General features: G+C 44.2%; 1 protein-coding gene across 1 annotated transcript in view; it reads left to right on the top strand.

The window, feature by feature from the left end:
• The window catches only part of AR (androgen receptor), a 673,169-nt gene that overhangs the window by 575,574 nt on the left and 82,305 nt on the right, over positions 1-15,290 (top strand). The window lies entirely within an intron of this gene.

The raw sequence follows: 15,290 nt of genomic DNA, 5'->3' as shown, positions 1-15,290 counted from the left end.
CACCCGGTACCTCAGCAGCACGGAGCTAAGTAAATGCCCCTTCCTTAGACTTGCATTGAGGGGGGTCGGACATGAAATCACGATGGGGCGGGGCCGTGACGTCACAATGCCCCGTTCCATTCACCACCCATCATCAGCCTCGGAGAAAACTTAGCTCCAGACTGCTGAGGTATCAGGCTGCTGCAGGGGGTATTGGGGGGGTCCCTAGCAGCGGGCCATCCGCGATCAGACATCTTATACCCTATACCCACCTTTGATAAAAGTGAAAAAGTCATCAATAACTGATTAGACTATGGAAACTATTCAGACTTTTGGGTACCCCAATAAAAAAAAAACACAAGATCCATTTTTAGGAGCAGGAATCTATTATACTACTGTACTTAGATATTCCGTCCTAGTACAGGGTTCTAATGTTTGTACAACGATTAACTTATTTGACACCACAGTCCAGAACTGTTTACAGTCTTGAACTTCTTCATCATAACCTGTGCTAGGGTTAGTCACTCATTAGATGAATGAACAGCACTTACATATTCACATTGGGGAAACTGTTTTGTAGAACATATCAGGTGTCCTTATAGTAGGGGACAGCTGTGTTCTTTGAGACAAAATGAAGCTGAATATATGCAAAAGGACAGAGGATTAGGGAAAGCTAAAAGAAGCAGAATGTAACAGAGGTTAGCTCTAAGAAAAATCTTATGTGTAGAGAATCTTATGTGTAGAGAACAAATAAGAGCTTATATGTGTAAACATTTGTATTTTATGGTATAGTATATAGCAAAGTGTATGGCATTCACAAGCTGGTTTACAAGGGCACAGAAACCCTGCAGTACATGAAAACAATAGATCTATAATACCATAGTGCAAAAATATATTAAATGTCTTTTAAAAAGATAAAAATAAAAAATAAAACCTGCAAACTCCTTTAAAGGGGTACTCCGGTGCTTAGACATCTTATCCCTTATCCAAAGGATAGGGGATAAGATGCCTGACCACTGGAGTCCCGCCGCTGGGGACCCCCTTGATCTTGAACGCGGCACCCCGTTTGTAATCAGTCCCCGGAGCGTGTTCTCTCCGGGTCTGATTACGGGCGATCACAGGGCGGGCAGCGCGTGACGTCATGCCTGCGCCCCCATGTGATGTCACGCTCCGCCCCTCAATGCAAGCCTACGGGAGGGGACGTGTTAGCTGTCACCCCGCTCCCATAGGCTTGCATTGAGGGGCAAAGCGTGACGTCACACAGGGGCGCAGGCGTGACGTCACACACCGCCCGCCCTGTGATCGCCCGTAATCAGACCCGGAGCGAACACGCTCCGGGGACTGATTACGAACGGGGTGCCGCGTGCAAGATCACGGGGGTCCCCAGCGGCGGGACTTCCGCGGTCAGGCATGTCCTTTGGATAGGGGATAAGATGTCTAAGCACCGGAGTACCCCTTTAAAGTTGTGACAAGGTGATTTTAGTGCTTTCACTGCTGTAATTGAGCCCCTGAGAGCTCACTTGCTCCATGGTGCACAGCTATTTCATGCTCTCCATTTTCACACTTAGTAATTTTAAGAGGAATTTCCGCTTGCAGAAATTCCATCTGGCGGCCGCACCCGAAATCACCACTGACAGCAATGCAGTGCTCGTGGAATTCAGTGCAAAGAATGCACAGGTTTATTCTTTAACAGAGGAATTTCAGCGCCAGAATTCTCTGCAATGTGAACAGGTCCGCGATAGACCCATTGACACTAATGTTAGGGGTTCACACCACCGAATTGCACCACAATTTCTCAGTGTGAACATACCCTTAGTGGGCAAGACCAAAGCTGGTTTGTTTGCAAGCAGTACCTATACAGGATGTCCTTTCCCTTTTCTGGCCAATCCAAGCACTTTACATACTCCTTTCTGTTGGGCCATGACATTGATAGGAGTGAGAGAGGAGATTACAGTACAGCACTGTAGACATACAGCAGTAGGTACACTGGTATTTACACAAGGGACAGCTATAATATGCTTTTGTCGCTGGAGAAGGATGAGAGAAGCCTTGATTTACCTTTCAGGAACAATGTAGCTCAGGCTTTCTCTGTCTCCCCTGCTATGCCCTGCCCCTACTTTCTGTGATCTGTCATTGTGTCTCTGTTACTAGAGACAGATTTAGTTTAACAACAGGCAACAAGTCTAGTGTATGAATAGGTTTACTGTATATGGACTGTAAAGGTGTATACAGACCATATACTATACCTGAGCGCAACTCTATTGTATAAATGATTATCTATCCCCAATAATATATGCCAAAGTTTAATAAATAACATTAAAATATATAGGATTTATAACAATAGCAATTCTGATTCAGACACTGATACAGTAACTATAAGTAACTGAGGATCATTCTAAAAGCAGTACTACACATGAAAAGATGTTGAATATATTAAAAACATCTTCAAATTAGATTGGGACCTCCCACACAAATACAGCTAATACATCAATTTTTTTTATAATTATATTGATGGATTGGCTGCACTTGTGTGGGCAGTTCCCAATCTCATCCAAGTTGTATTTATTATCATAAACTATAGTGCCAACTGTTTTTGTATCTGTGGCTGAATCAGGATTGCTATTAATGTATCTCCTATGTATTTTTTATGTTACTTATTACACATTGGCATATATTATTGGTGTTAGATCATCATTTATTTAATAGAGTTCTGCATAAGTATAGTATTTGATCTACATAAACCTCTACAGTCTATTCTATGATTTACAAATATGTTAGGAATCACGTATGATGTAAAATGGAGGTAAATTGTTTCATGTCTTTCTGTAGTTTCAAAATTGCAACAGAACTGCAGGTATACACGTGGAATTATTTAGTTCAAACTAAACACTGGCTACAAACTTATGGAGGCACTTCTCAGCTTATGAGACGTGCAACAAAACAGAAAATAAACAACTGTCCACCAGGGCTTAAACTTCACATACAAAGGTTTCCACATCTAGTGTAAGAACCTGTAGGGCAGTGGTCTTCAAACTTACAGATGTTGTAAAACTACACTACACCTATGCTAAATAAAGTGTAACACTACATTTACACATATCCGGGGTCATTACTAGGTCTCCAAAAGACCCAGGGCTAGAGCCCATAGCCCAGCCACACCCCAGAAACACCCTAACCACACACCCCAGACATGCCCCTAACAGAATTCTTGAAGCATTATCAAGAACATTACTCCTCCATTCTGGTGATTGGTGGGTGTCCCAGCTGGCAGACCTCTCTGATCACCTAGCTATCCCCTATCATGTGGATAGGAAATCATTTAAAATGTTGTAAATACCTCTAAGAGCAATGGTTGACGTGATGTGATCATACATTTTTTCGTTTGGAATTCTTTTAAAGGGGTTCTCCGGTGCTTACACATCTTATCCCCTATCCAAAGGATAGGGGATAAGATGCCTGATCACGGGAGTCCCGCCGCTGGGGACGCCCATGATCATGCACGCGGCACCCCGTTTGTAATCAGTCCCCAGAGCGTGTTCGCTCCGGGTCTGATTACGGGCGACTACAGGGCCGGCGGCGTTTGACGTCACGCCTCCGCCCCGTGTGATATCACGCTCCGCCCCTTAATGCAAGCCTACGGGAGGGGGCGTGATAGCTGGATAGGGGATAATATGTGTAAGCACCAGAGAACCCCTTTAAGTTTACTCCGTCCACCGCGTTGGATAATAAACATTATATTTTCAAAGATCAGACATTTACGCATGCAGCAATTCCAGATATATAGTTTTTTTTTAACATTTTTATTTTATTTAAAAAATAATAAATTATGAGAAAAGGTGACAATTTTTATTTTTATTGTGGGGGAGGGTTATATATTTTTAAAATGTGTTTTTTTCTACCTGGCTGGTTAGCAAATAAAGGGGGAACATCATGCATTTTTTTTAACCCCTTAGGGACATGCACTGTAAATGTACGCTGCAGCGAGTAAAGTCTGCCGCAAGGAGATGCTGTTCTTCCGCTCTCCGTGCCATGCCGAGCCTGAAAGGCTGAAATCTTCTGAGATCGCGGCTATGCATGGAGGGCAGGAGAACAGCGGGGCTGACAGGCACCAGGAGCATAATGTCACTTCCCAGAAGCCACCACTGTCTTAAAGCGGTGGCAATAAAAAAAAGAACAATAATAGCCAGAGACCTGGGGCTATGGGCCTGAGACCCAGGACTGCAGCCCCATTAATCCCCCCCAGCAACACCCCATGCACATATCCTTACACAGTTACTTCCCACCCCCTTTCCCAATAAAATTTAAATATGACCCGTAGGGCAGTGTTTCTGACACAACGAGCCTCCAGCTGTTACAAAACTACAAATCCTAGTAGTTTTTCAACAGCTGTCTGCTAGTAAGAGAGAAGGGATAGACCCCAACTTTCTTCTTTATTCCTTCCCCTTGAAGATGGCACAACAGGGCAATGCTAGTAGAGACCCTTCATACTAGTAACCCTGTCCCCTGTACAATTTTGCCAATCCACCAAACAAGTTTCCCTACTAGCAATTCTGTCCCCCTTTTAGATAACCTCATCTGGACCCCAGATCCGGACGGTTATGAGACACTGATTCCTAAGTTTGTTGGCCACCCATGAATCCAAGTTGATGCCACAGGCCTCACTGAAATTGACTTTTTTGTGTTTTTTTCAGTGAGGACTTTGTCAACTTGATGGTGGCTCAAACAAGCTTAACAGTTTGTGGGCCACCACCCTGATGCTTTTTGACAAGGCCAGATAAATGGACTTCCATCAATGCAGCTGAGATGAGGACATATTGGGCCTCGTCCTGCAAATGGATCTTGTAAAAAACAAAAAAATAACAATTAGGCAATACTGGAGTGAGAATGTTCAGTACAACAACCAAATGGTCTGAAAAGGTCTACATAATGCTTAAAATGCAACATGCCCCAACCACTTGAGATAATCCTGCATACCATCTTTTAAAATTATGGCTGGTCATAAATCAATTCACTAACTAAGTATCCCAGCACAGTAGGGATATGGGGGAGATTTACTAACTGTGGAGTTTTGGTATGCCGCACGCATCTGCCCATTTGTGATCTGGTAGATTTAATAAGAGTGTAACGCCTCTTAGTAAATCCATTAGCTCTTTGGCTGCCATTGTGCTGGGCAAAGAATATACACCACCTATGAAGGTGGTGTATATTTCTGGGATTTTAAAAATAATAGTTGCACGCAAGGTCCTCAGAATCTCTGTCAGCTACCCCTGTGCAAATGACCAGTTTAGGCGTCATATTTTAAGGCAACAGTTTAGGGCAACATATGGAGTATTTGCATAGTTAGGAGAAATTTAGTTAAAAATGTTGGGGGTCTTTTTTTCCCCCTTTGCTCCTTCTGAAAATTAAAACTTTGTGGCTACACCAGCATGTCAGTGTAAAAAAAATAATTATTTTTCACTAATATGTCGGCATATCCCCATATTTTTCATTTTCACTAGGTGTAAAAGGAGAAAAAGTCCCCCAAAATTTATACAGAGTACAGAAATACCCCATATGTGGAAGAAAAGTGCTCTGCGGGCACGCAACAGGACTCAAGAGTGAGAAAGTACCATGTACATTTGAGGCCTAAATTGCTGATTTGCACTGCAATAGCTGATAGTTTCAGAAGTGAAGCACTGATATAAAAGCTAAACGTATATACATAAAACCTGCAAGTGACCCCATTTTGGAAACTACACCCCTGAAGGAATGTAACAAGGGGGGCAGAGAGCATTTAGATTCCAAAGGTGATTCCACAATTTTTGGAAAAATTAGTCCAGACCTCCTTTCCTTCTAAGCCCTGTGGTGTGCCTGCACAGTACTTTACACCCACATATGTGGTACCGTATTTTTCGCTGTATAAGACGCACTTTTTCTTCCCCAAAACTGGGGGGGAAAAGTTGGTGCGTCTTATACGATGAATACCTGCGGCCATCAATGGCTAGGACCCGCCGCTAATACAGGACATCACCGATCGCGGTGATGCCCTGTATTAACCCTTCAGACACGGCGATCAAAGCTGACCGCCGCATCTGAAGCGAAAATAACACTAACCCGGACCCGTCACCGGTGCCCTGGATGTCGCTCAATCGCTGTTGCCGCATCCCCGTGGTGTCCCCGACGCTCCGGACTTCTTCTTCCCCGGGATCACCTGCGCTCTCCTTCGACGTCATCACGTCGTTGCGCACGCCGTCATCCAATAGGAGCGGCGTGCGTAGCGACGTGATGACGGCGACGTGATGACGGCGACGGAGAGCGTGGATCCCGGGGAAGAAGAAGTCCGGAGCGTCGGGGACACCACGGGGATGCGGCAACAGCGATTGAGCGACATCCAGGGCACCGGTGACGGGTCCGGAGCGGCGGGGACACATGAGTATAACCTCCTATACCAGTGGTCTTCAACTTGCGGACCTCCAGATGTTGCAAAACTACAACTCCCAGCATGCCTGGACAGCCAACATCTGGAGGTCCGCAGGTTGAAGACCACTGTTGGGTGCAGAATCTTTATTTTTTTAGATTTGGCACCTATAAATTGGGTGCGTCTTATACGCCGGAGCGTCCTATAGGGTTAAAAATATGGTATTTCCAAACTCCAAATTGAGTAACAATTCTTTTTCTCCTTTTACCCCTGAAATTGAAACTTTTGGGGTTACACCAGTATTTTAGTGTACATTTTTTTTTATGTCAAACACTTCTGAGGTTTAAATTCTCACTGCATCCCATGAAGGCTTTGTAATTGCGACATGGCCCCTAAAAATTCCAGCCAGATTTCTGCTGTGTTATGGAGAAAATTGGATAAAACTGGAATATCTGCAAAAAGTGAAGATTTTGACTTTCTCTTCTCCGCTTTACTGCTATTCCTGTGAATCACCTTTATGATTGTAATTTTGAAAAAGGGGTGCAGTTTTTGTAATGGGGCCATTTATAAGGAATTCCTAACATAAAGGCCACTCAAATCTACTTCAGACTGAACTGGTCCCTGATAAAATCACATTTTGAAAATTTCTGGAACAATTTGTAAAATTGTTGCTAAATTTTAAAGCCCTCTAGTGTCTTCAAAAAGTAAAAACATGACTACTATGTTCTATATAGTAGACATATTGTAAAACTAAATCAATATGCAATGTTTTGGGGATGATCATTTTTCTTATGCCATAACAAAAGCCATTGTCATGCAATCATAAATGTTATTTACTAGTTTTAATGTTTTCAAAAAAATCAAAAAAATATAAACACGGTAATAATGTAATATACAGTATAGCTAGTGGTAATACCAGCCTGAATACTAGCCTTGCCATTGGTAATAATCTATGCCAAAACAGCTAAAAGTTACCTTCTTTTATCTCAAAATTTGTCTCCTGGACCCAGTACAACAGGGCACTAGTAAGGCCTGTACTGCAGTATAATATAACACTATATTATAAATTCCAGATTCCAAGGCTTTTTAACCTAGTATTCTCATTTTGTGATAAAAATAGGAACTCATAACATATCTTAAGGGTATGTTCACATGAACGGGATACCTGCAAGTTTCTTACTGCGGGTTTAAGTTGTTGGCTGCAGATTTCCCACAGTGGAACTTCCACAGCCAGAAATCTTTAGCAGATTACATTGACTTTAAAGGGATACTCCGGCCTAATACATCTTATCCCTATCCAAAGGATAGGGAATAAGATGTCTGATCGCGGGGGTCCCACCACTGGGGACCCCCGCAATCTGTCATTGCGCACCCACCTTTGTGAGCTCTCTGCAGTGCTGCAGGCACCGAGTGTGCAGCGTGACGACAATGGGGCCGGAATATTATGACGTCACAACTCCACCCCCATGTGACGTCACGCCCCTGGAAATGCGGAAATTCGCCCATGTGAACAAAACCTTTGTATAACATGCAACATGAGGGAAGATAGCATATATCACACAGTTCATAACTTCTAACACTGAGCTGGGTAGTAACTCACGATACAGATGGTTCGCTTCTTATTCTTTGTTTATCCGTCTTGAAGATTCATGTTATCTTTATGCTAAATACAAAGTGGAGCTTGATAGCAGATACAGACATAGTAACAGCTGAGTTCACCTTCCTGCTTGACAACTTGGATGCGACAGGGTTTCGGAGGCGGGCCCCCTTAGTCAGACGTGACCCCCTTCTCTGAACAAATAATATGATTTAGCTTGAAGACCAGCTCAGACAAGATCGATGGGGAGGCTCTCAATCAGTGCCGCGCTATTAATTTACATGCTTGATGCTAAATTCTTCAAATACAAATGTGCAGCCCACTTCCCTTGTCACCACCCTCTAGAAGACCAAGGAGTTTGCAAAATAATTTTTTTTTTTAAACAAAGATAACAACATTATAGGTACATTTGTAATATACATAGGTAAAAAAAAATGCTGTCCCTGCAGCTATTGTCTGTGTGTCTCTGTGCAGAGACAAAATAAAGGAAGTGAGGGCAGGACAAGCAGGGCTCTGTGCATGCTCCTGGCTTGTAAATCAGCCTGCTTTGTGAGCCAGGGGCTTGTCACAGAGCCTCAGTGCACAGAGCCCTGCTTGTGTCTCACTGCACAGAGCCCTGCTTGTCCTTGTCCCACCCACACTTCCTGTATTGAGTGAGACACAGAGATAATAGCTGCAAGGACAAAATATACACATTTTTAACCAATGTATATTACAAATATACATATAATGTTATCTACATAATACTAAAAGCTATAGCACAAAAAAATTCTATTTTTCAGTTAGGATATGGCTATTTATGTACCAAAATACATGCCAAAATTCAACAAAATATATGCTTATAACAGAAAAAGGACATGGCACCTATTTTTAAAACCATAATAATTACAGCAGTAAAATTTATATATTTGTACACAAGCACAGTTTACCATTGATTTCAATAGAAAAGGACATTTTTAGAAATTGAAATAGCAAAAACGATGTCCCAATATGCTGTGTGCACATAGCTTAATGCAGTGTTTCTCAAGTGCTGTCCTTAACCTCTTCAGGACATAGGGCGTATGGATACGCCCTGCATCCCGAGTCCTTAAGGACCGAGGGCGTATCCATACGCCCGTGGGAATTCCGGCCCCCACCGCTAGCCGGTTGGGGGCCGGAGCCGGATGCCTGCTGAAATCGTTCAGCAGGCATCCCGGCATATCGCCCAGGGGGGTCATTATGCCCCCCCATGTCGGCGCTCGCCGCAGATCGCTGGACAATTCAGTCCAGCGATCTGCGGCGATTCCGGGTCAATTGGGTCTCCAGTGACCCGGTGACCCGGAATTACTGGCTGTTCGGGGCCGTCTCTGATGGCCCCGAACAGCCAGAGCCTGCAGGGGTGAGGTGGCACTGGTGCCACCTCACGATCGCCCTGATTCGTCGGCCGGATTACCGGCCGACCAATCAGGGCGCCTGCTGCGGGTGTCACTCCCGCACCCGCTCCGCCCCTCTTCCGGAGGGCGTGAGCGGGTGCGGGACATGCACCCCGGGTGCTGGGGACCCCGATCCCCGGCGTCAATGTTGGGATCGGGGCCCCAGGAGCAGCGGCGGCGGCGGTGACGACGAGGGACTGACTCTCCGGCGTGGATCGTTGGAGGTGAGTGACAGCCTCCTGCTGTTGCTTAGCAACAGCTCCCAGCATGCAAAAAGGGCATGCTGGGAGCTGTAGTTATGCAACAGCAGGAGGCAGACCACCACAACTCCCAGCATTCCCTTATGGGCATGCTGGGACTTATGGTTTTGCAACAGCTGGAGGCACATTTTTTCTATGGAAAAGTGTACCTTCAGCTGTTGTATAACTACAACTCCCAGCTTGCACAAACAGCTAAAGTGCATGCTGGGAGTTGTAGTGGTGCATCTGCTGGTTGCATAACTACAACTCCCAGCATGCCCGTTGGCTGTCGGTGACTGCTGAGAGTTGTAGTTTTGCAACAGCTGAAGGCACACTGGTTGTGAAACAGAGTTTTTTTTACCTAACTCAGTGTTTCACGACCGGTGTGCCTCCAGCTGTTGCAAACTACAACTCTCAGCAGTCACCGTACACCATGCACCGTATATGCTGGGAGTTGTAGTTTTGCAACAGCTGGAGGCACACTGGTTGTGAAACACTGTTAGGTCACAAACTCAGTGATACATGACCAGTGTGCCTACAGTTGTTGCAAAACTACAACTCTCAGCAGTCACCGACAGCCAACGGGCATGCTGGGAGTTGTAGTTATGCAACAGCTGGATGTCCCCCCCAATGTGAACGTACAGGGTACACTCACATGGGCGGAGGATTACAGTAAGTATCTGGCTGCAAGTTTGAGCTGCCGCAAACTTTCTGCTGCAGCTCAAACTGCCAGCGAGAAACTACTGTGAACCCCCGCCCGTGCGACTGTACCCTAAAAACACTACACTACACTACCACAAAAAATAAAATAAAAAGTAAAAAACACTACGTATACACATATCCCTATACAGCCCCCCTCCCCTCCCCAATAAAAATGAAAAACGTCTGGTACGCCACTGTTTCCAGAACGGAGCCTCCCGCTGTTGCAAAACAACTCCCAGTATTGTCGGACAGCCGTTGACTGTCCAGGCATGCTGGGAGTTTTGCAACAGCTGGAGGCACCCTGTTTGGGAATCACTGGCGTAGAATACCCCTATGTCCACCCCTATGCAAGTCCCTAATTTAGGCCTCAAATGCGCATGGCGCTCTCACTTTGGAGCCTTGTCGTATTTCAAGGCAACAGTTTAGGGCCACATATGGGGTATCGCCATACTCGGGAGAAATTGTGTTACAAATTTTGGGGGGTATTATCTGCTTTTACCCTTTTTAAAAATGTAAAATTTTTGGGAAAACAAGCATTTTAGGTAAAAAAAAAAATATTTTTTTTACATATGCAAAAGTCGTGAAACACCTGTGGGGTATAAAGGTTCACTTAACCCCTTGTTACATTCCCCGAGGGGTCTAGTTTCCAAAATGATATGCCATGTGTTTTTTTTTTTGCTGTCTTGGCACCATAGGGGCTTCCTAAATGCGGCATGCCCCCAGAGCAAAATTTGCTTTCAAAAAGCCAAATGTGACTCCTTCTCTTCCGAGACCTGTAGTGCTCCAGCAGAGCACTTTTCACCCCCCATATGGGGTGTTTTCTGAATCGGGAGAAATTGGGCTTCAAATTTTTAGGGGTATTTTCTGCTATTACCCTTTTTGAAAATTTAAAATTTTTGGGAAAACAAGCATTTTAGGTAAAATTTTTTTTTTTACATTTGCAAAAGTCGTGAAACACCTGTGGGGTATTAAGGTTCACTTAATCCCATGTTACATTCCCCGAGGGGTCTAGTTTCCAAAATGGTGTGCCATGTGTTTTTTTTTTGCTGTTCTGGCACCATAAGGGCTTCCTAAAGGTGACATGCCCCCCAAAAACCATTTCAGAAAAACGTACTCTCCAAAATCCCCTTGTCGCTCCTTCCCTTCTGAGCCCTCTTCTGCGCCCGCCGAACACTTTACATAGACATATGAGGTATGTCCTTACTCGAGAGAAATTGGGCTTCAAATACAAGTAAAAATGTTGTCCTTTTACCCCTTGTAAAAATTCAAAAATTGGGTCTACAAGAACATGTAAGTGTAAAAAATGAAGATTGTGAATTTTCTCCTTCACTTTGCTGCTATTCGTGTGAAACACCTAAAGGGTTAAAACGCTGACTGAATGTCATTTTGAATACTTTGGGGTGTGTAGTTTTTATAATGGGGTCATTTATGGGGTATTTATAATATGAAGACCCTTCAAATCCACTTCAAACCTGAACTGGTCCCTGAAAAATACTGAGTTTGAAAATTTTGTGAAAAATCGGAAAATTGCTGCTGACCGTTGAAGTCCTCTGGTGTCTTCCAAAAGTAAAAACTCATCAATTTTATGATGCAAACATAAAGTAGACATATTGTATATGTGAACCAAAAAAAAATGTATTCGTAATATCCATTTTCCTTACAAGCAGAGAGCTTCAAAGTTAGAAAAATGCAAAATTTTCAAATTTTTCATCAAATTTACGGATTTTTCACCAAGAAAGGATGCAAGTATCGACAAAAATTTACCACTATGTTAAAGTAGAATATGTCACGAAAAAATAATATCTGAATCAGAATGATAACTAAAAGCATTCCAGAGTTATTAATGTTTAAAGTGACAGTGATCAGATGTGCAAAAAACGCTCCGGTCCTTAAGGCCAAAATGGGCTCCGTCCTGAAGGGGTTAAAGGGGTACTCCTGTGGAAAACATTTTTTTTTTTTTTATCAACTGGTGCCAGAAAGTTAAACAGATTTGTAAATCAATTCTATTAAAAAATCTTAATCCTTCCAATACTTTTTAGGGGCTGTATACTAAAGAGAAATCCAAAAAAGAAATGCATTTCCTCTGATGTCATGACCACAGTGCTCTCTGCTGACCTCTGCTGTCCATTTTAGGAACTGTCGAGAGCAGGAAAAAAATCCCCATAGCAAACATATGCTGCTCTGGACAGTTCCTTAAATGGACAGCAGAGGTCAGCAGAGAGCACTGTGGTCATGACATCAGAGGAAATGCATTTCTTTTTTTTTCTAATAATTTTTTTTATAATTGTCGCAAAATTGTCGCAACTGCGACTACGCGATTTTTCGTGCGACATTTTGACTGGAAAGCGAGAAAAGCAAGTTTTCCAAAAATTAACGCAACAGGGTTAAAAATTGACTACATTTACTCCAGCTCAAACATGGAGCAGAAAAAGCTACTACCAAAGTAAAAAAGGAAAAATTGCTTACGTGAAAGAAAATTATCAACAGGCTGAAACCAGTTGATAAATAAGTCACACATAAGCAAAAAAAAAGTAAGGAAAAAATTACAAAAAAAAAGGAATACATAAGCAAACATTGATAAATGTCCCTCTATGTGTTTAGTGAATCATTTTAAATTACATTTTATCACAAGATTGTCACCACAAACATAATAAAAAATATACATTCCTTATGTCCCAGCTTTAGGCCATATTTAGTAGCAGCAGCAATTTACAGTATATTGTACTTTTACATAAGGACATGAGAACTGAAGACAAAACCTACCATCTGTCACTAAGAAATGCTGTTCTCAGTAAATTTTTGGCTAAACCTGGTGCTCTCATTTACAGTCTGTTTTCAGTGCCACTAATTGAAATATGGGAAATCTGTTGCATTTTCTCTGCAGCCCTGGTAATGATAGTAAAATGAGAATGCTCTTTCATATTTATTTAACCCGTACAGGACCTAGGGCGTATGGATACACCTTCTGTACCTGGGTCTTAAGGACCCAGGGCGTACCTGTACGCCCGTGGGAATTTCAGTCCCGGGCGGGGACCGGGCCGGGGTGACTGCTGATATCGATCAGCAGGCACCCCGTGCAAATGCCCAGGGGGGTAATCAGACCCCCCCCCATGTCGGCGCAAATCGCAAGTGAATTCACACTTGCGATTTGCGCCGATTCCGGGTCATTCGGGTCTATGGTGACCCGGTGACCCGGAATAGAAGGGGGATCGCGGTTGTCTAAGACACCCACGATCCCCCTGTAGCCATAGGAGTGAGGTGGCAGAGGTGCCACCCCTCCTATCTCTGCTATTGGTGGTCTAGACGCGACCACCAATAGCAGATTAGGGGCGGGGGGGGGGTTTACTTTCATTTTCCCCGTTCTGCCCACCCACAATAGGCGGGGCAGAACGGGGAAAAAGACGGGGACCGAACGCCGAAGATCCACTTACCCGTCGGTGGAAGCTGCGGGACGGGATCGCGGCGGTGATCGGCGCGGGCGGCGATGTCGTGCAGCAGAAGAGGACGGTTCCCTGGATCCGACGGAAGCCGGTAAGTTGCCTAGCAACATCTAGAGGGCTACAGTCTGTAGACTGTAGCCCTCCAGATGTTGCAAAACTACAACTCCCAGCATGCCCAGACAGCTGCTGAGCATGGTGGGAGATGCAGTTTTGCAACAGCTGGAGGTCTACAGTTTAGAGACCACTGCACAATACTGTAGCACTCTAGATCTTGCAAAACTACAACTCCCAGCATGCCCACATAGCTGTTTGCTGTCTGTGCATGCTGGAATTTGTAGTTTTGCAACATCTGGAGGTCCACAGTTTGGAGATCACAGTGCAGTGGTCTCTATCTGTAGCCCTCCAGATGTTGCAAAACTGCAAATCCCAGCATGCCGAAACAGCTGTCTCGGCATGCTGGGAGTTGTAGTTGCGATCCCTCCAGCTGTTGCATAACTAGATCTCCCAGCATGCCCTTCGGCGATCAGTACATGCTGGGAGTTGTAGTTTTGCAACAGCTATAGGCACACTGGTTTGAAAATACTGAGGTAGGTAACAGAACCTAACTGAAGGTTTTCATACCAGTGTGCCTCCAGCTGTTGCAAAACTACAACTCCCAGCATGCGCGGTCTGTCAGTACATGCTGGGAGTTGTAGTTTTGAAACAGCTGTAGGCTTGCCCCCCCCATGTGGACGTACAGGGTACATTCACATGGGCGGGTTTACAGTAAGTTTCCTGCTTCCAGTATGAGCTGCGGCAAACTTTTCGCAGCAGCGCAAATTTCTAGCGGGAAGCTCACTGTAACCCGCCAGTGTGACTGTACCCTAAAAACACTACACTACACTAACACATAATAAAGGGTAAAACACTACATATACACCCCCTTACACTGTCCCCCCAATAAAAATGAAAATTTATTGTACGGCAGTGTTTCCAAAACGGAGCATCCAGCTGTTGCAAAACAACAACTCCCAGCATTTCCGGACAGCCACTGACTGTCCAGGCATGCTGGGAGTTTAGCAACAGCTGATTACACCCTGTTTGGGAATCACTGGCGTAGAATACCCCTATGTCAACCCCTATGCAATCCCTAATTTAGTCCTCAAATGCGCATGGCGCTCTCTCACTTCGGAGCCCTGTCGTATTTCAAGGAAACAGTTTAGGGACACATATGGGGTATCTCCGTAATCGGGAGAAATTGCGTTACAAATTTTGGGGGCTTTTTCTCCTTTTACCCCTTATGAAAAGGAAAAGTTGGGGGCTACACCAGCCTGTCAGTGTAAAAAAAAATTAAATTTTACACTAACATGCTGGTGTTGTCCTTTACTTTTTATTTTCACAAGTGTTAAAAGGAAAAAAAGCCCCCCAAAATTTGTAACGCAATTTCTCCTGAGCACAGAAATACCCCATATGTGGGCGTAAAATGCTCTGCGGGCGCATAACAAGGCTCAAGAGTGAGAGCACACTATGTACATTTGAGGCCTA

Source organism: Hyla sarda, chromosome 9 (assembly GCF_029499605.1).
Source record: "Hyla sarda isolate aHylSar1 chromosome 9, aHylSar1.hap1, whole genome shotgun sequence".
Lineage (NCBI taxonomy): Eukaryota > Metazoa > Chordata > Amphibia > Anura > Hylidae > Hyla > Hyla sarda.
Note: the sequence above shows the minus strand (reverse complement) of the source record. Positions and strands in the feature narration are given on the sequence as shown.